This window comes from Aythya fuligula, chromosome 2 (assembly GCF_009819795.1).
Source record: "Aythya fuligula isolate bAytFul2 chromosome 2, bAytFul2.pri, whole genome shotgun sequence".
In the NCBI taxonomy this organism is placed as follows: domain Eukaryota; kingdom Metazoa; phylum Chordata; class Aves; order Anseriformes; family Anatidae; genus Aythya; species Aythya fuligula.
Window position 1 is genome coordinate 18,670,747 of NC_045560.1, and position 25,131 is coordinate 18,695,877.

The following is a 25,131-nucleotide window of genomic DNA, read 5'->3' on the forward strand; positions in this document are numbered from 1 at the left end:
AGCACATACCTTAGAACTTCTGAAAACATACCAAACCAAAGGTAAAAAATTTGAAATGAAGTAACCTTTAGTAGACAAAACCAGATGAGCAGTACACAGTTTCTTCTACTCTTGCATGAACACTCAATGACCTCATACTTCTCAGTGCCTTCCCTCTCCTCTAAATTCAGCAAAAGACAATGTTATCTGTTGAAGCAAAAAGGATATACACAAATATTTGAAAAAGCTGCGTCTCAGTCCTTTCAAACTACATGGCACAGTCTTCACTACCCAATAAATACTGCAGCCAGAACATAATGTAGGTTTCTGTTTGAGCACTATCCACTGGCCTGGTTACTGAAACTATATAAGCATATGTGTCCTGGGATTTAGAGGTACACACACAAAATGAATCCTACCTCCACAGAAGTTCATGAAATTATTATTATTTTTTTTTAATTTATTTTTGTTGTTGTTGTTTATAATTTATTTATTTAGTGACAGGCTTTACAGGAGGGCCAGGATTTTATACCTACAGAGTTACCCTCTTTGAGTGTCTCTAAGACTGAGAAAGGGATCTGAAACATCCAAAGTGAAGGAAGAATAGTTTCTAATATGTTGTTCTTTCAGGAAGTTTTTGAGACTAACTCACTTTCCAACAGATGCTTCTGTAGGAAACAACTTACAAAGAAAAATATAGTGGCTGTGGTAGTAGTCCTTTTTATGTGTTTGAACATGGGTGAGAGTGCCTAACTTTGTAAAAGGATGTGCTGATAGTCTCTTCAGTTATTCTTTGGTTTTACCTTCTTAAACTACAGAATATTTCCTGTTTTGGCCATACAGCCATGGTTATCTTTTTTGTTTATTTATTTAGTCTTTGAGGACACCTTCAGTGTCCTCAAATGATTATCTTCTTTCTTGCAGCTTGCATCAATTCTAATTGAGCAAGATGATGACTCTGAGATATACTCAGCCATACTAAACTACTCTACATGTCATTCACAGCATAAACTGATGACACAGCTGCAGTTGGACATAATCTCCAGTCAGCTATGAAGGAAATACAGCTCTACCTACCATCCACACAGAAAGGAGATGCAAAGATGTTTCATCTTGCAGGTAATAGGTGTATGACAAGTATTGCATACTATAGGAACTTTCAGCAGATTCCTGCAGAAGAGAGTCAGATGAACGTCTTATTTTTTATTTTTCAATCTGAAAGTTCTGGGCAAAAGTAATTTGAAAAGAGATAGTTTGATCTGAGCAGCACCAGAGGCAATACTTAAGTCATTATGAGGACATCAGAATATTCCAGACTTCTATTCACATTGACTGTGTTACCCTAATATCCTTTTAACCTTCTTAAACAAGTTCCCACCATCAGTCATTTTCTATACTTATTGAAATTCTCAGAAACATCATTATTCCTCCATTTCTAAAAATAATAATAAAAAAAAAATAAGAAAACTCAGTCTGACAATGAAGGTGGATTAAGGAGAATTCTGTGAAAGCAGATGTTAAGGGGAGTTCACTGAAGATTAGGTAGTGTAAGAAAGCCAAGTGGAAAAAAAAAAACCTATTGGATGATCATATCAGCTCTGACATGCATTGACTGAGCTTTCAGTTCTACTTATCTAAGGAACTTAATAAATAGTTACTAATTTTGATAGTATCCAATAAGGCAATGGTGTAAGATGTACAAAATTGCTGAAAGACAGAAAATCATGTTTTATTTTTCTGAAAAAAAAAAACAGTGAATTCTAAAAAGAACTAATCATTTGATTATTTCAGAAGCTGTTAAAAAAATAAACTCATATATCTGACAGAGCCCTAACAGGAGAAGAAAGCAAGGCATAGCAAAAGTACCCAGCAGCAGCAATACCTAGTCATCTCTTCCAAGTCACTGATGTAATTCAAGACATTGATTTTTCCACAGATCCCTTTGGGATGTGGACTGAGGGACAGTTTGTTGTTGTTAAAATGTTTTAGATTCCTTCCTATTATCTAGTATCTTTTTTTTTTTATTTTATAAATTTCATTTAAATTTTCTTGTCTGGAAATGTATAATCTTTTAGGAAAGTTCTAATAGAGTAATTGTAGGTTTAGCAGTGGTAATAATTGTTAGGACAGCATTTGCTGAATTTCAGAACCCAGCAGTGGGAAATTTAAGCACATGTCCACTTGTTTGAAAGAGCCAGAGCTAAGTCAGTATTAGATTATATGATTTATATGAATGCCTTGAATGAATGGTTTAAAACTAAAAATCATTTCTTCACAAAAGAAAAAGAAAAAAAAAAAAAGATAGGCCCTTCTTTAAAAAAGGTTTAACTAAAAGGGCAGATAGAGCTCCCTAGCAGTACTGCATACATTGAAAAATATAAAAATAACTTCTGTGTATAAGGAACACATGAATGGTTCATCAAGAGGAATGAAAGAAAGACAGAAAGCTAAATAATATGGAGAAAAAAAATAAAAAATAAAAAAAGTAAGTGAGGAACATCCAGAAAAGTATGTTTCTAAATTAGTTATATATTTCTTCTTTTTTCTTGCCTGAAAAGCAAACAAAAATGAAAAAAAAAATGTTTATGTGGCCTAAGAGTACAAAAAACACAGATGTCCTTAAAAGCATTTTGTAGACAATGCTAATTTGGAAAGACACTCTCACATCATGAACCCTTTCAACCTAGTTAATAGAGTCTGCATGTCTTGTTTACATGAAATATGTAGTGGAAACTTGGAACAAAAACTATTCTGAAAGCGGGTAACTCTTCCCTTATGCCTTAATAAATATTAGACAAATACTGATAATGTATGGTCTAGAAAGAATCCTTATTAGCTAGTATTTAAAATGGGGGGTAACAAAACAGCACTTACCCTTTGAAAGCTTTCCTCTGGAGTTACTCTGGTAGATATCAGATTATTAAAGTCTGCAACACCAGCTACAGTATTTATTCTGCTAGGACTAAGAAAGGTGTGTTACCAATGTGGTCCAAGTAACAGGTAAAACAGTTTGCAAACAGTATACAAATGTATACCCCAAGCAAACAAACTCACAGAAAAGCCCTACCAAACATTAACCTTTGCAAGGTGAACCAGCCGCTTTTCAGAGGAGCCCTCAAACTCCAGACCACACATTAGGAGACGGGATACGCCTGACTTCAGCTGTAGGGATGACAAAAGCAAGTAGCTGTCAGCCACTTTGAACATCCTCAGCTGCTTGAAGCCAAAGGCCATAAAAACCGTCTTGTAGCTCTGATAAGTGAAGGTGGCCATGGGGCTCTCCTAAATTGCCCCATGCTGAGCAGTGTGAAGGAGGCCACCAGCAATCAGAGATCACTGGAACACAGCTCCTGCCACACACCCTGCATGGGAGTTGCCTATACAGCAGCACGTATTTAAATCTGTATGATCAGTGTACTGAAAAATCTCCAAGGAGCAGTTTTTGCTCGCTCTCGAACCTTTTGATTCATGTCATTGCAAGACTGAATCTTCGGGAGAAACAAGGACCTCTAGCACACCGTGCAGCAGCTCTTCCATCTGCAAGAGCATCAGATCAATTGCACTTGTGTGCATTGCTTGCATCAAATGCTGCGACTGCTTATACAGGAAAATAATATTGGAAATATAAAGAATAGAGATAGCTTCTTTGAATTCACATGCCAGAAGTCAGTTGCATGTGAAGAGCCTCTGCTCTCTCTAGAGACTGACATCCAGTCCTCCATGGGCCATGGCTAAGAACATCTTACCAGACCATATCCAGCCTTCACACACATCTTAGGTATTATCTGGTATTTCCTGAGTGTTTTCAATATTTGCTTTTCTGTCTAAAAAAAAAAAAAAAGTATTTGAAAAGTGCAATTGTAATGTATTATAGCACTTGAGAAATTCTTGTAGTTATCTGCTATTTTCAAGTAAGATAAAGTGCATCTCCTCTATGGTCAAATGTTGTTCCACAGAAACTGACAGCAGCACCAAGAAAGGAAAAATATAGCCTCCAACTCAAATGCTGCTGCAGTAACAGTCTAAACTTAAAAATCTTTATGGCAAATATGGAATGGTGGGATCCAGGAAGGCAAGACTTCCTTGGAGCAGCATAATTTACAACGACAATCTTCTTTTCCAGAAGGAGGTCTTCCACTTCTTTATCATGGGAAACGAAATAGCGATAAAAGTTCACTGATAAAGACCTGCAGAAAATGCTATGCAAATTGCTGCAAGTACAGTCACAACCTACACCCTCAAACTGCTGCATTCCTAATGCCTGAATCTGCTATTTCACAACATCCTGTAATAACAGCAAAACACAATTCCAAACTGTATCTCTCCATTTTGTGTGTATTCTTTCCGGAGCAGGCTTAACTCATTAGAACTAAGAAAGTACCCAGAGGCAATTTAGATTTCCTCTGTCTATTGAAAAAATAGAAACCTCACAAGAACCCTTTTATCAGTGTGCTATGGGGGGGGGATGGGGGGGGGGAGAGAGAGAGGGGAGGGAAAGGTAGAAGGGATAAAATCCTTCTAGAGCTCCTTACAGTTGAAAATTGGCCAATTATTTAGAATAATTTCTAAAGCAACAGACCATGCTTTATCTCTTTTCCAATTACTATTTTCTGGTTAATAAATATGACCTCCGTAGCAGGCACTACAGCTTTCTTAAGGCACTGTAGTTGCAAAGAAAGGAATTTTAGTAAACTTGCTGGCAGAAGAAACACATTTCAGCATTAAGTCTAAAATGTTTGCCAACTATGTTTGAGGCTATCATTCTGTTTCTCAACTTTCTTATGTTAACTGGAGTGCTTTAGAAAAGCACACAAAATTGCTTGCTGTGAAGTACACATTTTGCTGGAAGGAAGAAGTCAGCTATTCATATGGTTGAATTCAGTGGCACAGAGCTGATGTAAAATCTGAAGCGGTAACGTTATATTTGTATAAACTGCAAACAAAGGTTTGGAACTCTGCAAATAAGTAGCTTTAACAGCCTGGCTTCTAAAACAAGAGTCCTCCAAAATGCCAGCCTGGTGTTAACTATCAGTTATTAGTTTGATGCCCCCGGGGAATAAAAGAAAGAATGTGGGCAACCACCAGCCTTTGAATTTTCAGTGGCCATTTTGTTTCTAACAATCAGGTCTTACACTAACATGTTTTTATTTACTTGCTAAATACAGCATGTAGATCCCATCATACTATTCGAGGTTGAGCTGCAACTGTTTGCCTTACCCAGGACCCAACAAGACAGGTTCAATTTGCCAATAAATATTCAGATCTTAGAGAAGAAAAATAAGCTGCTTACTATTTACCAAACTGGGGACTAGGTAGAAATAACAACATAGGTGAGCTCAAACAGAGACATATTTTGGTTCTCACATATTATCAAGCAGTCAAATTCTGCTAGCCTAACTCATTTGAGTAGTGATTAATCCCTCAGTAACTGTCTCTGAATTTACAGCATTGAAAACAAACAAACAAGAAAAAAAGGGCGCTCGCAAGAAATCAGCCAACTCCTTTCAAGTAGGAGGAGGTGCAGCTGGTGATGTGAGATGCTTAGGGGATTTCTTCTGTATATTTTGTCTTCACAGTTGTATAGTTCTATTTTCATCATTTTTACTTTATTTCTCCTCCCTGTATTTTCTTGAATTGGTGATTCTTAGGGCTTGTATCTTCATGATACTGTGAAAACATACAAAGTAAAAACATCCCATGCATCTGGCAGCTGTCTATTCCCATATCGTATGTGGATTGTGCTAAGGACCATTGGGACGAGGGGAGGGATTGCCACAGAAGGTGGCTAACCAGCATCCAGCATGTGAAAGCACCCCTAAGTTTCCAAACAAGCTGCTGTTTTCTCCAAGGATTCCCATTTGCTGCTAAGTGATGCCCCTGTTGTAGCTTTCGCATGGGGACTATCCCCTAGGCCGACCTTGAATGCTGTGCAACATTCAGCTACCACCCTGATGGCACCTGGTGTATGTACCACAGGAGCAGAGGGCTGTGAGATACCCTTGAAGACTTTTTGTCTAGTGCTGAATGCAGATGGGGCCACGTACAGCAGTGACACAGGAGCAAGTGCTGTGGGGCCAGCTCTGTCAGACCTGCTTGTCAGGAGGGCCTGTGATCTGTGCAATTTTCCTAAGATGAAGCAGACGCAGAACGCAGCTAAAAGCATTGCTGAAGAACTTCATACCTTTAGCACGTCTGAATTATCTGAGTTTAGCACATCTGTGTCCCTCAAATGGTCTGAAACCTTCCATGTTTACACAAAACCAGATACCCCTTTGGGCAAAGTGAGCGCTCCACATTTCAAAGCAAAGTCAAATACCAAGAAATTATTCATTTGGAACCACAGTGAAAGTTCAGGCATGTTACTGAGCACATTTCACTGAAGGCTCTGGTGATCTAATCAAGATGACTTAATTGCATTTGGCTTTGAAACCCAAGCACGGCGCCCAGAAAGGAGAGGGTTATTCTGCGGTACAGTAGCAGCTCCCAGCCGTAAGAGGAACGGTGTGAAAAGGATCCACGCAGCCCAAAGATAACTCCACTCAGAGTCAGTTGCCATAATAAGATCATCTGGAGCTGCAAGCACAAACAGCCTGCCTATTTTTGGAGGTTTGCTTGATCTATCGCACGTGTGGGGATCTGAGCACCTTCCGAGAGACGGAAGATGATGAGATTACGAGCATTTGCACAATTTGTTTAAAAGCTCAGGAAACTCATGAATAATAATCTGAGCTAACCTGTCAGTAATCGCTTTCTTCCTGCAGTATAAAAATGTATTATTATTATTTGAAAACCATCATCACTGCTATCTTCCCCTCTGTACTCTCTCTTCTCCAATATGTATCTGACAATTCCATTGCTCTCTTACTGCTCTCTGAAGGAAGACCTGAAGAAAACTTCTCAGAATTCTCTTTGTAAATCCGTAACTAAAAAGAAATAAAAAACCCTATGGCCCAAACAGCCACTCGTATTGATTAAGGTGGATAGTAACACCACTTTTATTTGAGTTCAAAGGGTTCAATAGTTCTTTGTTCATAAAACTAAATCTCTAGTCCGTTTCTCTCTCCTTGGAAATTTTTCATTTCCAGGTAAGATATAAAAGCAGAAAAGCTACTATCCCACAAAGTCCTATTACAATTTTTCTAAGTTTTAAAGAGGCAAAAATTAGAAATTCTTACATGCCTCTTGAAAATTAAAATGCACATGCCAAGATAAAGTTAAGAAGAGCCTACTAGTTCGAACCCAGGTAGTGGGACTAATCCAAACCAATCTGTTAGAATAAAGCACATTTAAAACAAAATTACTTTGATTTAAAAAATACGGAAATGGGTTCTGAACACTGGGCATCATGTCTCCACTTCCAGGTGATTGGCTCTTGACTAAAGCAGGGAAGTCCTGCTTACCGAGCAAGTACTCTGACAAATAACCTCCTCAGGCTATTCACTATTAGGCTTTCCTGAGTCCTCACCATTTTTTTTAATGTTTTTTTTTTTTTTTTTTTTTTTTTTTTTTTTTTTTTTTTGAATTGGAGAAAGCAGAACTGGGCAAATTCTTTCAGGAGTAATTCTTGCAGTTCCAGCTGGATACATTCCAGCAGAGCACAGTCATCCTAGCATTACTCAAAAGCCCCCTAATTCTACAAACCCCAAAGCTATACAGGGGTATTTCCAACCACAGCTCTCATTTTTTTCTGAAGCCAGTAATTCTCAGGTCTGAGCCCTCTGCATCTTGCATGGGCTGTGCTCTTTGCTCCTGGATATACAACCTGACATCTGGCTGCACCAAAAACTGCATTATCACCTTCGTTGAGTTCCTCAGTTGATCCAGATCATTTTGCACCACAAACATTCTCATTGCTGACTGCTTCCCCATTTTGTACCGCCTGCAAACTTTCCCACTACCTGATTTTACTATTTGGCTGCAGCTGAAACAAGCAAGAAATATCACAGGCTGTCATGAGCAAAACTTCCTGTAATTACTGCACAAATTGAAAATCAGCATGACCAACCAAAAAAAAACACTAAGCAGAGTTGATTGTGTCATTCCTTCTGTGCAAATTTTCTGAAATAATGGCTCTTTCAGTTATTATTGAAGCAGTGTTTTTAATCTCGATGTTCAGCTGGTAAAATCCTGTAAAATTTGTTAAGACTATCATAAGAAACAAAAACAACAAACAAATAATAACAACAAAACACAAAGAGAAGTCCCTAACCTGTACAGCAACCTGTATGAGTAAACTCCTCACCCCAAATACCATGATGATACCATGACAATCAGGCCAACCTAGAGAATAGTGCATAATTCTACCCCTTAAAGAAATTGAGGTGAGGGAGGGGGAGGCGGAAAAGAAAAAAAACTGAGAACACTATAAGCCTGGACATACTGCTACATTAAAAAAAAAAAAAAAAAAAAAAGCCTAACCAACCCCCCCCCCAAAAAAAAAAAAAAAGGAGAAAGGTAAACAGTAGAATATTGACTCTAAAGAATGATGGTTCTGTGGCTGATAAAGCAAATTATCTGTCAAAATGTAAAACATGTCACGTTTTTTAATCTCAGTCTCAAACTGTACAGTAATCAGGCTTCAGGAGTGTTTCCTGGACCCTATCTACAAACAATACAGTATGACTTGAAAGTTTGTTAAGAAAGAAAAATACGTTGTTTGAGGACAATGAAGCTTTACAAGCCAAATCAGGAAGAACAGACAACAGAGGATAAAATATTTGAAGGCAAAATGCACACAGCTACTGTAGGTGTTTAATGAGAATAAGCCTAGTAGTATTTACTCCTGCGGTACCCATATCCAAGTGCCCTTTTTATGACAGAATTCTACCATGTATACATACGTATTCTACGTATATACATATATATGCATATGTAAATTAATTTCCATTTCTAGAAGGACTAATTAATGTACCAGGTTCATCAGTTCATCACAGTAATCCTTCACCACATCAACAGACGCACAACTCACCCTACCAGACTAAGGAAAGATCTCTGAGTATCTGCTGATGTAAAGAAAGTGTGCAAGTATACATGCATACACATTCAGTTAGTGTATCCAGCACCTGCTTTCTGGCCCATTAAAAAATAGAAAATCTACTTGCATACAAAAGAATACAAAAAATAATATATTAAAAAAAGACAAAACACAAATATATATAACCTGAGTCCTAAAGCTGGAACAGCAGCTTTTGATTCCCCAAATGTTGAATGCTTTGAATTCGCATGCATGCAGTGCACAATGACAGATGTGAGACCTTTCTGCAGGAATTTTATATCTACACATGGTCTACACAGATTTCTTGATTCAGCATGTTGGTATATCTATACACAACTCTCCTTCAAGCAGTGTATATAATGACGGGTGATTGTATTAGTATCTACTCCCTGTTTTTTATAGTTCTTACTTGAGCATTGTCTCTAATTTTAATCTGGCAGGCTCTCACTTTGAGCTTTATACCTTAGTTTCTTCACCACAAGGATCAACAAGAAACCTTTGAAAAATGTTTCCCTGCTGACCTGGGAAAATAAAATATTAACAGACAAAGTTTCTTGACCGAAGACAGATATTCAGCCTGTCTGCTGTTGAACTCGGCCACATAAGAAGATGGATCATTAAGCATAAATCCATATCTGAGTTTATAATGATCTCTTTCCTACCTCAATGCAGAGCAGGTCAAGTATTATCTTTTTTAACCTATTCCAGAAAAAATAATGAACTGGGAAGATAAAAGAACTGCTGAAAGTTTCTGAATAGAACTTTCTGCTTTAGATCAACATTTGAAAATCATTCCCAGCTGTTAAATCTGAATTCTTAATTGTACACAAGAGGTTGAGGAGAAAATAATCAGCAGATGCAGCTACAGTTTGTTATATCTATGATTATCTATTCTATACATGATTTATGGTTTTCAACCATTTTTGGAGAGACAGGCACCAAATTTATTCTTCCAGTACTGCTATCTATGCACAAGTGTTTAATTATAGGCTCCCTCACATTTTCTACAGAATAATTCTTGAGCGCAGAACGCTCTATTTCAATTCCTGTTCAATTCCTGGAGCTTACGCTCTCTGAGAACAGGAAAAAAAAAAAAAAAAAAAAAAAAAAAAAAAAAAAAAAAAAAGCAGGAACTGGTAAGGGTGGCAATTCCAAAATGCTAAAAGCTCAGATCCACCCCCTCCCTGTGCCTTTCTGTCCCCTGACACCTGCCGTACCCATAATCTCAAACAAACCTAGACATTTAAAAAAATAAAATAATAAAGTAAGAAATACCAGGGGAAGAGATATCCTCCCCCTCCTCCCAACACAATGGTATGGGTTATCTCTTTTTTTTTTCCACCACTTCACATATTCCATCCCCAGGTCTCAGACAAGTCTATAAAATTACACTCTTCATGTGCTTCAACATGTTGGCTGATGGAAGTGAGGTAAAAAGGAATTCAAGCCTGAACACTTCTCCATTCACAGCCTTTAATCATAATGTCTTCCAAGCACGTTAACCTGAATGCTAGGCATAACATGACGCTTCCAGGTGTGCTGGAGTGCACTGGGGTCTCCTCCTGTCTGGTGGAGCCTGCATGCAGCCAGCCAGGGTGATGGTATGGACTTTCAAGCTCACAAATGTGTTAACAATTTATAGTATAGGTCTATCACACTTTCATGTCAGAGAGGCAAGAAAAATGGATATTTAAGCCAGTAAATTGTGTTGCTCCGTAACACAGAAGCCATTACAATATGGATGAGATCTGGAATCTATTAAAAGACATAATGGAAAATAAAAGCTAAACACATAAATAACTCATCCACTTGGAATTTCTTTTAAAAATATTGAAAGACATTAGACACAACCAAGATTAAGTGTCTGTAAAATATATTTTTAAAAGGCATACATTTTTTTCACCAGGGCATATGAGAACAAAGCAGCATCTAAAACCTCAACAAAGAGAAGCTTTATTACTTCTGCCTAGAAATTTTAGGCTCCGGTCTTAATTCACTTTGTTCCTCATGGCTGTGGTTGGAAACTATAGCAGTTTACTTGGCATGCACTTTATCTACTCTGGCAAAATATTCACTGAGGGTTAAAGATGCCCAGAAACTGCAACACTGAACCTTTCAAATCCAGACGTTAAGTATTTCAAGGATGTATTGAGTATACATTGGTCTGTGGGAGTTCCTCCTCAATGACCAAATATCATGTATTATTCAAGACAGGGTCTCTTTAAAACAGATGGGTCAGTGGTATGGAAATGGTTCCACACAGACTGAAAATTTTCAACCATTAACCATAAACATCCAATGAAAATTAGTTCCAACACATTCTGTTTTATGTGGGAGAACTTAAGACTCATAAAACACTTAAAAAAAAATGCTTTTCTTGTTAAATTATTCTAATGGTCACTTAGATATCTTTTGGAAGCTATTGGAATGAGAAATGTACATATACATACATGATATATTTATACTATGGCACGGATTCAATTAAACCTTTAGCGATGTGTATTAGCTGAAATAGCTACATATGGACAGCAGATGAAGCAAGCTGGATTTTTTGTTAAGTTGAAATCCTAATTAAAAAAAGCATATATATACAGTAGAAAAACATCTTCTGTTAAATATACCTTTGTTCTTCAGTAAACTGTGGGGGTATTTCTCTGATCACATATACACTCTGTAAGCACTAAGCCAAGGCAGAAATCTATAGGACTACTTAAATAACCATAGTATATAAGTTTCCCAAAAGGCAGTTTGTTTATAATAATTTATAGTTTTAACATTTCCAGACTACACAAAGGTGGTGGGTTAACATACCAGCATAGCTCTGGACTTCAGACATTTAAAATAAACACAATGTAATGACACTGTAGCGTGGCATTTACTAGGAGCATGAAAGGGCCACACAGCAAGCAGCCTTCCCTTCCGCAGATGCTTGGGCAATGTTTGAAAAGAAGATGCCTTAGAACAACTTTTAATTACACTTGAAAACTAGAGAAATGGGAGACCTGTGATCATGGATGTGAGGAAGCACGGAAGGGAAGCAAATGCTCCCTAGCCAAAAGGGTATTTAGTATCTTCTTTAGCAGCACTTTGCCATGGTGGATAGCTGGCTCTGGGGATAGATAGCAGAAGACAATCGAGCACCCAGCAGAAGGCTATCTGGACCCAGCACCCTGTCCCAGCACCTAATGCAAGCCCTGCCCAGTGAATGCACTGACGACTGAGCGAGGAAGCAGGCTTGTGGTGGTGGCTTGACTAGGACCAAAATTTCTAATTTTCTAGAGATTGATGCACATTCTGAAGAAGGGGAAGAAGCCCCAAATAATAATTAGCCCCATCTTTCCCTCTCACAGAAAATGGTATACTTGAAACCATGGGGGGCTCCCCAAGGTCAAATGGTTTCTTCTGGAGGAACACGTCAGCAGAAGACTGATGAAGATCTCTCAGACCTGGATCCCTCCAGCTTCTCCACAGCCTGCACTGGTCTCTTTCCAGCTCCAGCTGCCTCAACATCTCCTGTCATCTCTCACTTTTGCTCCCAGACAGGGCAGACACTGGGGACTAAGCCAGGTGGTGAGGTGAAGCCAACTGTCCACAGGAGACTGGGAAGGGGAGGAAGAGGTGAGCTGAGGGCGTGCGACCCGATTTGGGCTCTAAGGAAGCAGCTGTGGTCAGAGGAACAACTGGTCTTACAAGCAAAACAGAGAACATCACATAAAGTATGCTTCAACTAAAACCTTCTGTGGGTACTGCAGGGAGTGGGCTGCAGAGCACAGCACAAATACTGCTAAGAGGACAACCTGCTCCCCATGACCACAGGACTGAGCAAGCCCTGTGAGGCCTTCAGTGTCCATACAATGCACCATAAACATCAGAAGATACTTTAGTAGGCTTGACAAGACTTCTAAGGGTTGGAGAACATCTATCCACCAGGGTCTGCCAATTCTGAGATTTGTTCCCAGCAAGTGTGTCAAGATGCTGTAGGAGCTCAGGGGCTGGAGCACAGCAGGCTGTACTGACTAGGGGCTAGGTCAAAGGAGTGCCAGGAGTGAACCACAGGAGACAAAAGAGTCACTGGGAACAAAGTTGTAAGCGCTCACTTGGAAGTCTTCATCTTCTGCTGCTTGATCTTATTTTTCAGAAAGGAAAAATAATGATAGCTTCACAGCCCTAACTAACAGTTACTCTATAAATAATAAGATAAAAGGAGAATATGCAACAATAAGTACTTAAACATTTGTTTCATAAGCTATTAGTGAGGAAATATAGGACTACGAAAACTAGGCCTGGACACCAGCAGTATTATCCTGCTCCATGTGCCAAGGAATGCAGATCTGTTGTGCAAACCGATTCATGCTGCCACAGTCCTGTTCGTGCTCCGAGAGGGCCATTACACTGCACACAACTGTCCTGAAAGCATGGATGACCCCCCCCCTCCAAAGAAGCACTTTCAAAATAACATCACGATGGAGCAACATTCAACAGAAAACATTTATTCTTCTAAGCAGCACAAGAAGGATGAATGGATAGATGGTAGATTCAGTAAAACTGGGTTGGGTACAGGTACAGCAACAATGATGAATTTGTGCTTTGAAATGAAACATTTCCCCACTTTGAAATGAAACAGCACCTCCACACTTTATAGAGATATCATAGGACTGCAATTCTTTATTGGTGATGACAACTGTTAAAGTCTTAAGAAATAATAAATTACATTACAAATTATATGATTATGGATATGCCTTGCCAACAGTTTAATGAGCTCTCTTGAACAGCCTTGTTAAGAAACATAAGCAGCTAATAAATAAGCTAAATAAAGACTAAGTTGTTTTTTTCTCACCTTGCAAATTAAGTTCAGAAAATCTGGGAGAGCACTGACAGTTCTGCCACTGACAAATGGCAAAATTTAAGGTAATGGTTTAAAAAATGAACAAACAAAACCAACCAAACAAAAAACACATCATAGCATGAAGTCCCAAAGCTGTGCTGCAACCAGTGTATACAACCTGTAGTTACATGAGGGGAATTCAAAGTAGAAAAGTGGCATTGCTCCTCTGCATGGCACTGACAAGGCCATAAAAAGAATACGAGGTTAGTGCTGGTGTATATATTTCCACAGTAATATTGAAAACTTCAATGTGTTCGGAAAAGAGCTATAAAATTTTTGAGTTATGGATGATGCCAGAGGAGTTCTCCCTGCAGCCTTTACCCAAAAGAAGATGAAAAAATGACTTGAACATGTAACGAGTGGAAGAAATTTCTGATAGAAGACTACATTTTAATTCAGAAGAAAAAAATGAGACAGAAAAAAAAGCTGTTATAGCAATCAATTTGCCCCTAAAATGTATAAATATACATTTCTTATATAGGGTTATGTTTCTAGAGCTGAAACCTGGATGGAAAGAATCAGGACTTCATCAAGACAAAAATCAGAGGGACAAGGTTAACTTTCATTCATATTATTAACAAATAAATGAGTTGAAATATTATTCATATTATTCATATTACCAACAAATAAATGAGTTGAAATTTGCTCATCTCGGTAATGAAAAGTGTAAAGGAAATAGCGGCTTGCAACATTTTAACTCAGCTGTTCAGCAAGTGAAATGGTGGAAAGTCAAACAAGTACTTTGTGCTTTTCGAAAAAGTCAAGGTACTTGGCTAACAGCTTTTAGTAATGTAAGAGCCACATACTGCACTGAACCCTAAAGCAAGAAAATATATGGTACAGTAGTTACCAGCTGGACAGTATTTTTTTTTTTTTTTTTTTTTTTTTTTTTTGGCGATGATTAGGATTTCTTTGACAAAAAGATAACATGAAGGACCACCTCAGCCTTCTCTACCTTCAGGGCACCACCTTTCTAGTTGAATTTGACTTCCATGAGAACTAATGATGCAGTAAAAGGTTCAAAAAAAGCTCCAATTCTGTGTATTTTCCTCTTTGATTCACAGCAACTAAGAACCATCCTCGCCAGTTGGGCTCAGCAGCTTTCCACTGCATAGGCCTGCATATCTGAATCAGTTTTTGTGATGCAAGATTATACAGTCTAATCTTAATGGGAATGTCAAAGTGAAGCTAAACGGGTACTTTCTTTGCATCTGCATCATGCAAGCAAACCTTTATACAAACAGCACTAAAGAAGAGCTGAAGCTTGGGTTTATTAGAAATTGGTCAGGGAGAATTTGTTTTGAATTTAGATGTCTGAGGTTATCTGTGTTTTAACAGCCTCCTGGTTGCAAATGAAGTTATCTTACTGCTGTTCCTGTGTCTCTATCATTAACGGAAAAATCCTTAGACCTTTTCCCATCTCCTGGCAAAAAGACAGGGCAACCTGCAAATATGTAATTAAAGCAAATGCCACTCAGCAGGACACAATAATCATTTATCCAAGCTTTGCTTTAGTAATGAAACTGAAGGGGAGAAAAGGACATTTGTGGAGAGAATCAACTAAAATTATTTTAGAAGACACAAAGCAAAATGTGGCTTGTTCTGTTTCCTACATCACTCCAGTAAAACCACACTGCTTTAAATCAGTAGACCTTGAGAAATCTGACTCAAGTCAGGGGCTATATGAAGTCATGTCTAACAGAGTTTTCCCTAGCAGACTTTCCTGCACAAAAAAGTGACAGAGAATCAAGAGAGTTCATACTGAAAGGTCAAAAATGATTATTGTGTAAGCAGTATAGCTCACAAACATTTGTATCCACAATACATGTTGCATTTAATTGGTCTGTTGATACGCCTTGCCTCCAGTTTTATGAGCTTTCAGTGTTGCTCTACAATTGCCACAAAAAGAACATTAAATCTCCAAGCATCCCAGCTCTTGTAATCCTGCCAAGAACAGTACTGCTTAGCTCCAGATACATCAATATCTAATTGCCACAAATATATATTTGTTTTTATCACCACTGGCAGTCCACAGTCCTATCACCATCCATGTAACAGACAGCTAAAAACACAGCCATGAGAAACCCTGGAGCTGACTCAGCTGTTCTAGGAACTGAACACAGAAATTTCCAAATCACTGTACATCCTGCCTGCTGGGTTCCTGTGGAGAGGATAAAGGGAGTGAAAATGTTAGAAAATTCTGCGTTTCATCTCATCCATTACTAACAAGCCAAAACTACTCTATCTCAGTTTTGAAAGTCTGTCTAGCTTTAGGAATTCCTTTTTATAGTCTCTGAAAAATGTTCCAGTGGCAGTTCACATAAAGCAAATTGAAGCTTCACAACAACCGTCTTCCCTGTTGTGGAGCCTTAGGACCCAAATGAATGGGATCCACGGACTGACACAGCTCTGCAAACACTGCTGGAATACCAGGAATCTTTTCTACAAGGGATTAGGGGTCACATTTAGCCATGATCACAAATACAGGGTCAAAAATCTTTGCATGGAAATTTCAATTAGTAGAGCTATGTAGATTAAATCTTGGTCCCTACTCAATGCTAGAGACTGTTGCAGAATACAGGAGAAGGAAAGCTGGCTGCAAAAGCCAGCTTGCTCAGAGAGGTGACAGAGGAGGTGCCTGTGCACACCCAGAACAGTTCTGTGATGTGACAAGGAGAGAGCAGAGCACAGGATGTGCTGTACTCAGGTGATCTTAAGACAGCCAGGCTCAAGGATCTTAAAAAAAGATAAAAGCTAAAAAACCCTGAAACTGCTTACATGTGCAACAGAGACCACAAGCATACTATGCCAGGAGACAACAGCTACTTAATTTAGGAAAAAAGAAGCAGCGAACAACTAGCAGTGCTGATCTTCACGCTACTAAAACACATAGAGCACACTATTGGTTAGAAACCCAAAAATAATACTTTCCTGATACAGCACTTTTGGTATGACATGAAAGATACTACTATTTCCGTAGCATCACTGGAGTTAACACTGCTGAAGCATTGGCTTTAAAGCAAGTTTATTTAGCTCACCTTTTGTTTGTCTTCAAGAAGGTTCTGCTTTGCAGGTCACTATTAGCAAACTGTAGTTAGGACTCTAAAGAGTCTGATGGTCCATTTTTTTAATTATTATTATTTTATTTTTTAACTAAAACTGTAATTTATAAGTTAAATAGCTAAATAGTATGTTGCTTTACTTTTCCAGGCTGTCATTACTCCTGTTTCCTTCTGTTGCTGTCCTGTTGCATGGGCCACATTAGAAACACATGCTTCCTTCTGAAGGCAGGAGTGGAGGATAATTAAGAAAATGCTGCAAACATGGCTCTTAGCTATATAGAAGTGGGATCAAGAAACACAGTAGGTCAAAAATCAGAAATGAACCATCCTGAGGAAAACGACCAGAAAAAATGACAGTAGCAGTGAGCAGACAATTTCCAGGCCCTTTTGGCAGCACTGACTCCACTATCGCCCTGAGTTAACAGAAAGAGAGCAATGCCCAAGTGCTGCTAACACCTGGATGTCCACTTTGCATCCTGCTGCAGTGGGTTTGGCTACAGAGCAATTAAAAGCCCAGAATCCCAAAGGAGAAATCGTAAGACCCATACACATTGGCTTGCAATGGACACGGTAAGAGCACAAGGAGAGAGGAAACAACACCTTAGGTGAAAGGCAAGTTTATGGCCCTGCCATCGGTGACCTGGGACATTCTGTGGCTCAGTGGCTGACCCAGAGGTTACACCAAACCTGTCTCAGCGAGGCCAGGATCACACCTCATCACCACTCCTGCTTATCTGGTCATCATCTCCCTCTTTTGCTTTTGGAAATAAATGAGACATGCCGAGAAAAGTAGCATAACGAAGTGATGACTGTGTATCTTTTCCAGCATCAGCATTTTATGAGAGGGGCTTGTTTGCCAGCTTATTTTTACAGGAGCTCAAGAGGACTGACTGCGTATTTGCGCGTCTGTGTTCTGCTCCGGTTTTTGATGACAAAATGCCAAAGTTAAACATGCAATGCCAAACATTCCAGAAACCTCCAGCACAATAGCCATTATAAATGATGTCTTACTTTTCCTGCTCTGCGAGGCATACAGAGCAGCAAAAACATTCAAGTCCTTCCCACCCCACTTTTTTAAGTGCAATAACACAAAATACTGGTATACAGTTACCACTTCAGCATGGGAAAGCAAACAAGCCGACCAGCTCAGCTCTTCAACCCCATGTTTCATGAAGCTATTAAGATGTGCAGCAATTCATGTCTTACCTTTCAAGTAGATTAGCATGTATTACATATAGAGGCATGCCATAAATCAACCACCTAATCCACATATGTAAGGATTTGTTTCCGATGTTGTGTAGTGGCTCACTTGTAAATACTGAATTATGTTTCCTCCCAGATAAATTGCTTAAAATAGCCAGAAAAACACTGTAAAACTGAACATGTCAAATAGGAATTGAGAAATAGCAACAAAACCTCTTTTGAATTAGGACAAACTAAAACCAAAAACACTGAAATATAATGTCCCTGCAGTGCCAGGGACAGGCTCCAGTTGGGGATTAGGCCGCACTGTGCAAGATGCTGTACACAAACACAGCAGTGCTTGAAGAAGGCAGCAAAATCCACTCAAAAGCCACAACAATAAAATTAATAGTCAAGAGAAAATGTGTATATACAGTAATGTTGCAAGAACAAAAAGTGACATACCCCTATGGTCAGGTCATTGAGGCAGCAATGGGCATGCCAGCTGCCCAGTCATTCGTGAGCATTCTGCAGATGATGTGAAGGACCTGAGTTTTAAAGAACAATTTGAGGGAGGGTGTGTAGCTGACTTTGTGGAGATCCTAATAAAAATGGAAAGAAACATGTGGGAGTTTGAAGCTGTTGATGTGGCCTAGGGATTTTCAGTACACATCCCCCATAACTGTCTATGCAAATGTCACATGAAGCACTACAGTTCACAGCAGAACAATGCAAATGCTTCAGGACCTAAAAATGCAGTAGACCAAGACCTACTACATGCTACTTCAGAAGGTAATTATCAAATGACCCCATGGTACTATGTCCCAAAAAAAAACATAAGGGGGGGGGGAGGAAACTACGCTGTCTCACACCTCTTGCTCAGACATTTGCATTTCTTTCATCCCCACGTATTAGAAATTCACGTTCGTCCCAGTTTTTACCCAGACAGGGCAAAAGTTGTTTTGTTTTTTTTTGCAACATGTTCATCATACCCACTTCATCATTTGAAAGATGCTTCACCTTTCAGACCCCTAAATTGACAACTTACAAAAACCACCTAGCCTGACTGCCTGAAGATTCAGTAAAGTGTTACTCCTTGATACTGCCACATTTGCACCTTCAGGGAATACCCACAACAACAAGCAAGAGGGAGGAAAGTTCTGATACATACTGATGCATGTAAAAACATGATATAAATAGATATAAGCATGTGTATGAATCTGTATGAGTTGCAGTTTCACTGTGTTCCAAAGATCTCTAAAGGTTAATTTTTAAGGCAGGTACACAATATGGAGAACACATTGCAATAAATTTTACTTTATTTGCTTTTGTTTTATGGGACAGGCTGACATGTTCAATTACTCCACTTCAGTATGGAACTCAAAGCAGACATGAGTTACCAAGCAGTACAGTACAAAGAGCTCACTACTGTGGTATGACTAAGTTGGGACTCTTAAAGCAGTATATGCCAGTATGAATCAGAACTTAACAGAAAATATTCAGCTAAATGATGAGCTATTCTAAGCAAGAAAGTGATAAGGAATTTTCATCAAATAGGTTTAAAATATTTTACAAGAAGCTTTTTTTTTTCCCTCTCTCCCTCCCCAACAGGAACACATTATGATGATTATATCTGAGATTTGTTATTCAGGTTCTACTTCGTTGATGATAACACACACAATCCTTCCGAAATTATGGCCAAGAAAAACAGCCTTGCCCACATAACAATGCAAGGCATTACTTGACATGTCTGGAAGACTCCCAAAACTTCTACTTCTGTAGTCGCTTCAGATCCTTTATGGTAGCATATCCAGCTGTACAGTATCTGGTCTACTTTTATAAAGATTTTGTAAAGCTTCATGAAGTTATTTACACTCCTTTTTTTGTTGATTTTAAGTGCCTTTGTTCTTGAAGCTTGAACAATTATGAAAATCTGCTTTGCTGGGCTTTAAAGTGACACAAACTTCTTGTGAATTTGTCTTTTTTTCTCCAGAAAAGAATTTCAAACAATCCCTTATCAGAGATTAAGAATCTTCCTATTTTCACTTAGGTTCTTTTTGGTTGTTGTAAAGGCTGCTAGGCATACTGAGATGCTTAATACAAATCTTATAGTACATAAAAGCATTGTACATGGCATCTACAAGCAACCGAGAACGTCTACATTTAAAGTAGTCAGGGACAAGGCTACATAGATGCTTAAATAGGTTATGCCATGCTACCCATGTTGTTAACCAAGTTTAAACTCATACTCATCATATGCAATTCTTGAAAGCTCAAATGCTTATTTATGTACTGCGGTAAGTTCTGCAGTATGCTGGCACTATAAAGTCATAAGGTAACACTCCTTTGTAGTGTAACACTACGCTGTAAGTATAGTGTAACACTGCAAAGTCTTATATCAGTTCACTCCATAGTTTCACTGGATGGGAATGTGGTTTCATGCTTGAAACTCAACAAAGAGGTTGCAAGACCCTTCAAACAGATGGCACTATGCTTGTGGTAGTGACTCAGGCACAGAGTGCTACCACAAAGGTCCTTATGCATCTGGCTGTTTTCAGTGAAAACTCACTGGCTGATGTATGGAACATGATTACAGGGTTTTGCATGAAAATAAGATTAATGCTGAAGTCACAGTGAACAGTGATTTACAGATTCCCTCTGCAGCTGTTATTGTACACAATGTGAGTACATGGTCTATTTACAATTAATTGGGTCTACATAAGCATCTGTCTATGGTCAGTCTGCTCTCAGTATGGCATGAAGGACACAAGGACATAAGGAGGGATAGACTTTAATACACCCTTATCTAAGGGACACAGTAGTCTTTCACTTCCAGGTTCACTGGCTTCTACAGAACTGCTGCAGTTCATTGTTGAAATAATTCTTGGCTTATAAATGATATCTGTAATGGTTGCAAAACCATTTCTTTTTTTACACTATTTGATTAACTACAAATAAGGTATCTTTACCAGGGGCAACAAATGCAGAAATGGCTGCCAGCAGCAGCAGTTGAACCTGCCAAGGAACTGAAGGTGGAATTCGACAAACCTCAGTCAGGACAAGAGGCATGATGGTGTGCAGCACCCAGGAACACAACTGGTGGGCCACATTCAATTAGGTCATCTTCTTCTGCAAATAATGTTTTATTCTTCCCAGCAATCTGACAAGAGTAAACTTGAATGGTTTCCCTTCCAAGGCAAACAAGGGACATTATTTGTCTCTAACATAGACAAGTGTAAAAGGAAAATGCCCTTGATAATAACCATGTGCTGATAACTCACCTTGTTATTACTAGGGCTTTGTCATTTCAAGACTTCTCATTTCCTTAGAATATCAAAGTACATAAAATATAAAAAGTCCATTTGTTCAGCCCAGCAGTGGCTAATGTTCACTGCGGAAGGCAGAAGTAATCCCTCTTTTGCTGTGGTCTACATGCTGCAGCAGTAATTGGCTAAAAGGCCCCTGGGCTGCTGCTCTTCCTGTGGAAAAGGAACAGTTCCCCTCGTATCTGCAGGGCACAAACAGTTGATGTGGAGAACAGTACCCATTTCTCTTTGGCTTTTTTGTGTGTGTCCCAAATAAAATGGGTATTAAATAATGATCAGGAAGGAACACCTTGGAGGCAGAAGCTCATCTCTAAAGGAGGCACCATATAAACACTAAATCATTCTCTCTGTTGCTGCTTGCAGGCAGCAAAGACTTTGTTCGGGAACAATTGGGTGCTAGGAGCCTTCTCCTGACATGGGCACAGCCAAAACACAGGGGTGGAGAAAGCAAACTGGGCTACAGATGAACCCTAGCCACCAAACAAAATAAAATAAAATACTTCCTTATAGAAAAAATAAATAATAAGAGAGTAAACATACGCACTCAATTTTCCTTTTGACCAGTAACATACCACCATAATCTGATTTTTTGTTGCTCCCAGTACATCCCTTTTTTCTACCCTAATTTCAGGTATATAAGTTTGGTTTACAAGATCAAAGAACTATAAATTTTCTCCCCATCCCGTCAATTTTCTGGTCAGCCATGAGCCTTCTTGCCATTGCACTGCCCTCATTACTGTGATATATAAGAATAAACATATTTATGCTCCGATCTAGCAGACAAAAGGTGCTCATACATCAGTCCACAGCACATTTGCTGTCCATGAAACCTGTCCGCAACCTTCTAAGGAACATTTCAGTTCTCAGTTCTCCTGAAAACGAAGGTATTTGTTATTCAGTTGTCAGCTCAATGTCCCTCTGGCTCTCCTTAAACTTTGCAGAAACACTCATATGCTTAACTTCTACTCAGAAGAAACTTGCCTAACCTCCGTAGTACTGTAATATCGGTGCAAAAAGCCAATAGTAATAACTGAGTACAGAAATAGTTAAAATTATATATTTGGAGTATTTATGCAAGTTTCCATATTGCTTTGTATCTCCAAGGACATTAAATGAATTACCATTTTGGCATAATAAGTTAATAACAGGTTTTTTCATCAAGAAATGTCTTCTCAATTTCATCACTGTATACTAATATTTATTACTTATTAACTATTTTGCCTTCATGTGTTTCTATGGTCAGCTAGCTGAAATGAATCTCACATCTCTTACAAAGCAGAGAAAAAATTGCAAATCAATTATTATATTGTCACCACCTTAAATAATCACCTCTTAAACAAACATAACCAGCCCCTTTGACAAAGATCATCATATTGCCACTGTTCAATGGAAGGAGACGAAGTCACACAAAAAAAAAATGTAGGGTGCGGGGGGTGTGGAAGAAGAGTCCTGCAAAGCACCCAACTCTGAAGTTTGTTTTGCCTTTGGTTCCTGTCCATGGACCCCTAAACCCTCCTCACCAACCCACCTGGACTATGCCAACTCCCCCAAATTTCCTGCAACATCCCTGGGGAAGGAAAAGCCCCAGGCATGGTATGTCTGGAGCACCCAAGGTTGGCTCTTGCTTGGGGTTGCCTCCTCCGCCCAGTGATTTTTAGGATAGCTCTTCTCCTTTAATAAAATTGGCCAAGGGAAGTTGTTGAGGAGGACTGCAGACAAAAAGACAGACAGTCATATAAGCTTTTTCCTCTTAGAAAATGTGCCTAAAAGCCCAGCAAGCCAGTGCACCTGATGAGGGTGTGAGCTGCTGACAGATCGGTGTGAAACAGAGATGGGACTGTGGGAGGGAGATGAAAAAAAGGAGGAGGCTGGTGCTGACAGAGAGAGCCAGCTGAGGATATTTTAGTGTTGTCCCAGGAGCTGATCACATCATCAGAGGCTGGGGGGGTGGAGAGGAACAGGAAATCCCAAACTAGTTACTTTGCTAGTAAATTAAGACTCTAAGCGTATTACCAAAGAAATCCTGGATGTACTGAAGTCAAGAGGCGCTATGCCATTAATGTCAATGCACTCACAATTTCGCCCTCATCTGCACCAGAATCCCAGTATGTGATTTATTATTACAGCCTGGATTACAGGCTTTTATTGGGTGTCTTGGCTTTCATTTAATTTTGAAAGTCTCATTTAAATATAGCAAATAAATTGTGACTCCGTATTAAGTTTCCATGAATTTTAGTTCATGATGTAGCATTTTGGCACAGGACTGCGGGCTTAACTCTGTCTCTAATTAGGTGTGCAGCACTCTCATTACTTAAATGGGATCTACTCACGTGTCTCTGGAGGGACAAGGGAAACAAATGGTTGTGCTTGTATCTGAATAAATATTTCTGCTATTAGTAAAAGAGCTTCAGCAGTGACTCCATGGGAAGAGCAAAGATGGAAGGGTTACAACCACAGCTAAGCTAAGGCTGAAAATACACATTTGTGGCTCATCCAATCTAACAGCTCAGCACAGCTGGAAGAGAGGGAATTTCTCCTTGGTTCTCTTTCCCCCATCCCAACCACATTTAGTTATCTCCCCCCCAGGCATGAAGTGAAGCTATTCACCTTCTCTCATTCCCCAATGCCAAGGTTAATTTCCTCCTGTTTTAGTGAGTCCTTAACAAATGCATAAAAAGAGATGGGTGCTGGGTTGTTAGATCAGCATAGCCATAATGATCTATTTTATCCTAATGTAGCCTTGTTGCAGTAAAAATTAATGGAAGCAGTTGATTTGTACTTATTGGATCAATGACTTGCCCAAAGTCAGAAAAGAAGGGCCCAGTGGAGCTGGATACCCTCACTCCCAACTGGCACCTAAATGCTCCAGTGAAGCCTGTGCCTCTCTCCTTCAACAGCTACATTTTCATTGCCATTTGCCTTTAAGAAAGTAAAACCCAGAGAGCTCTCATTTCTTTAACTAGATACCATTACCACTGGCATTCGTGGTATTCCTTGCATCAAGTACAGACAGAGCCACTGGAGCCACATCCTGTCTCTTGGCTCCTCCAGCTGCCGCCCCCAGCTCACCGTGTCCTCCCCCCGTTACCCGTCTTTTCCCTGGCTTCTTCCAAGACCTCCACTCCTCACCAGGAGCTCCCCATCTCTGTGTCCCCTCCATGAGCTATGTGGCACCCCCAGACGTGCTAACCAGACGTGTGCAGGGGCGACAGATGCATACGGCAAGGCCAAGAGGAATCCAGCATCTCACGCTTCACAGCAGAAGTTAATGGCTGAGAAAAGAATATAATGATATGGCACAGGCACATAAAGTTGATGGAAAATCCACCTAAAACCACCTGTAAAACTATGTTTTGTTAGTGATTTTTTTTCCCCTATCAGCATTATCAGTACAGATTTATTGGCTGAAGCATTTCCAACAGCAAAGACAAATGCTCAGGGAAAATGCCATGTCTGAGTTTACTGCCAAATCTGACCTATAATTACATTTGCATGGTTTTGACAGCTGAATTAAAAGATTCTGTAAATTCCCTGGATTGGATTTCAAACCAGGACTTACCAAAAGCATGAGCAGTCGTTGCAGAGGTGTACGAGCTCCCACAGCACCGCCCTGGGGAGCCTGAGGCAGCCCTGCATCTACGGGGGCACTGCCTGCTGGTGCAGTGTGGCCTCGTGAAGTTGACTTCATGGGCATGCTGAGGC

At 39.4% G+C, this 25,131-nt stretch overlaps 1 protein-coding gene across 9 annotated transcripts in view; it reads right to left on the minus strand.

Moving 5' to 3' along the window:
* The window catches only part of KIAA1217 (KIAA1217 ortholog), a 372,473-nt gene that overhangs the window by 126,149 nt on the left and 221,193 nt on the right, over positions 1 to 25,131 (minus strand). The window lies entirely within an intron of this gene.